The sequence below is a fragment of the Pseudonaja textilis genome, chromosome Z, assembly GCF_049901715.1.
Source record: "Pseudonaja textilis isolate UNSWEBS1 chromosome Z, rPseTex1.2, whole genome shotgun sequence".
NCBI lineage: Eukaryota > Metazoa > Chordata > Lepidosauria > Squamata > Elapidae > Pseudonaja > Pseudonaja textilis.
Window position 1 is genome coordinate 132,240,266 of NC_142008.1, and position 3,459 is coordinate 132,243,724.

The window sequence follows — 3,459 nt, forward strand, 5'->3', positions numbered from 1 at the left end:
CTTTCCACATTTTAAATGTCCTTCTTTCTGAAGAGTTTTTAAAAAATGATATCATTGTCACTAAAAGAATGAAAAAAAATCTCATCCTTCTCTACATTTTCTAAGACCTGCCTCCAAACAAAGAATAATACATTTTCATTAAAACATATGAGAAAAAAATACTAGTTCTCAAAAGGCTAGAAGAAACAGTAAACAGTTTCTCACTGTTTTTCAGATTCCCATAATATTAGCTACTGAAAGAACAAAGCATGTCCCTAATGAACATCTTGGCAAACTGTGTTTCTATAACCCAAACAATAAATGGTTCAAAGGTTTAGTTACTCTTCATGACAAGTGATTGATTGATATTATGCCATCAAGTCATTTTTTATTCCAAGCAACCACACAGATAGATTTTCTCCATGATAATTTAACAGCATAACAGAATAACAGAGTTGGAAGGGACCTTGGAGGTCTTCTAGTCCAACCCCTTGCTCAAGCAGGAAACCCTACACCATTTCAGGCAAATGGTTGTCCGATCTCTTCTTAGAAACCTCCAGTGTTGGAGCAGCCATAACTTCTGGAGGCAAGTTGTTCCACTGATTAATTGTTCTAACTGTATAATTTATCTCTAACCTGGTTCTTCAGGTGATTCCAATGGTGTCATGATGAGTAACTGAGTTAAATCACCTTCTCTTCTGGCCTGGAATTCTGCATGAGTGACAACCCCACCCCCAGAGTTGCAATCTTAAACTTGCTTACAAGGGGATAAGCCCCATTAGAAGTAGGGCTAATATAGTAAAGACAAATAGGACTTTGCTATTAATTCTGTAACCTGTGAATTCCAAAGCAAAATTCGGTGGCCAGAATGATACTAATTCACTGAACAATCAGACAGTAAACTTGCTTAGTCAGAATTCTACTGCTTCTAATTATACTTATTAACTAAGCAAGATAGCAACAGCCTTCGTGGGCTGCCTATGTAGTTTCAGCTGATTTGAATATTTGTTTAACATATTGCAGAATGTGGATCATTTGGTCTATAGTACTTCTCATTCATGGAAGGAGAAATAAGATCCTGGTGATCCATCTTTTAATTTACATTTAATTTTGGAATGTTACCAGCTTCTCTTCCAATCCATTTCCATTCTCCATTTTATTAATATCTATTTACCAAACCTTCCCTGAGTCCGTGTTTTAGGGTCAGTATAAAAAAGTAAAAAAAAAAAACAATTAAAGCCTATGCGGGTTGACCTGATTGTCAGTCAACTCACATAGGCTTTAATAGTCTTGGTATAATACTTTCAGCTTTTTGCTTTGTAGCCAAAATAAACTTTGGGTGAGAATGTCGCTAAGTGGACGATGGGTTAGTGGTATATAAATTATACACTAGAGCAGTGTTTTTCAATCTTGGCAACTTTAAGATGCACAGACTTCAACTCCCAGAATTCCCCAACCAGTAGGTTTGGCTGGGGAATTCTGGGAGTTGAAGTCTATGCATCTTAAAATTGCCAAAGTTGAAAAACACTGCACTGACTTTTATGGGATCCAATGCAATGGTGTAACAAGGAGATACGAGGTTGGCAGTGAGGATTTCCAGATTCAGGGAAAATATCCACCAGTGAAGGAAATATGAGGGTAAGGAAGATCCTGTGTTTCACTACTGACCAAAAGTTTAATTAACCAAGTCCTATGAAACATCACAATAATTTCAATAGTCTCTTCATAAATATCTCTCTGCGTATATTTGTGTCTGTGCACTTATAAATTTATCATATATGTAAAAAGTCTTCCTAGGAAGCTGATTCTGGGGTCAGTAGGACTGAGCAGAGATATAAACCATCTCTGTTTCTTTGTTTAAAGTTCTTCCAGATGTAGAAAAGAAGATAACAACATTGGGAAAAATCTGTCAGCCGTTCTACTGCAGCAGCCTTCTCCAACCAGCTTTCTTCTAGATGTGATGAATCAGATCTCCCATTATGTCGTCTGACAACTAGGGAACTATGGTTGACCGTGTCTGGGGAAGGCTGCTCTGTGGGGTGGACAAGACAAACCACAGGACTAATAATTGGCAGAATGTCACTTCAATATGGACAAGGGACAATTTTATAATACAGCAAGGATTCCCTCTTCTCCAGAGGCAGCTTCATCTCAGGAAAAGCTATGGCTCGGTCTTAAGAGTTGGGCCAAAGTCAAGGATAAAAAGGAAGGTTATATATGGCAAAGCTAGTGGGTTCGAAATACTTCTGTCAACCACTAGGGGGCAGTAGGCCCATTTAGATTTTCAAACCCACCCACCCTTTTTTTTTGTTTTTGTTTTTTGTACTTTTCTCCAGCACTGTTTTGGCACAAACTTTTGTCAGCCCTTAATTAAGCTGCAGTGGAAGAGAGGGTTTCCTTTTCCCGCTGGAGGAAACAAATAATCTCTTGATCTACACTGCAGCCCCAAATTTGGCACAGTATGCTGTGGAAGCTGTTTGTAGGAGGCTTAGGAGTGGGGGCTGGGCCTTCGTCTACACTTGTCCCCTGGCAGGCTGTGGGTGAAGAATTTTACCTTTCTTCTCCACGACTACGGAGTAAATAATCACAGCATTGCTTTTGGGTCGTCCAGGATCAGTTCTGGTTCTCCTCCACATGCCCGCTCGAAAGGACTGGGATGTTTGAATAATTTCTTTTGATCTGGGTAATAAGAACAGGCGATCCCTGCACCCCTTTCTTGAAAGCCCCTGGGTGAGCCTAGCCTGACCCCTTCATCTCTGTTCCACTAAAATTGTGATTGTGGATCCTGTGGTTGGGGGAATTACCTTTCCATTACCAGAGGAAGTGAATTCCTGGTTAGGTAGTTGAATGGAGAGGAGGGGAAAGGAGAGGAAAGATCGGAGGAGATAAAGGAAGGGAGTGGAGAGAGAGAGAGGAAAGGAAAGGAAGGAAAGAAAGAGAGGAGCAGAGAGGAAAGTGGGAAGGGAAGAAGGAGAGGAGTGGAAAAGAGAGGGGGGGAGGCGAGGGAGATGCAGGGAGGAGAGGGAGAGGACAGGAAGAAGGGGAGGGAAGAAGGAGAGGAGAGAGGACAGGGGAGGGGGGAAGAGAGGAGAGGAAGGGAGGGGAGAGAGGAGAGGGAAGAAGGAGAGGAATGGAAGACGGGGAGGGAAGAAGGAGAAGAGTGGAAAGAAGCAGAAGGAGAGGAGAGGGAGAAGAGGAGATGAAGGAGGTAAGAGAGAGGAGTGGAAAGGAGAGGAAGGAGGGAGAAGGAGAGGAGCTGAGGGGAAAGAGAGGAGGGAAGAGGGAGAGGAGTGGAAAGGGGAGGAAGGAGGGGAAGAGAAGGGATGAAGGAGCAAAGCAAAGCAAAGCAAGCAAGAAAAATGCTTACTGGATGGATTGGTTTCTTGCTTCTCAACATTCTGACTCGCCTGATGTCCTCTGAGCAGTATTTTTTCTTCCCCTTTTCCCCTTCCCAGGCCCTCTCCTCTCTTAAGTCCATCC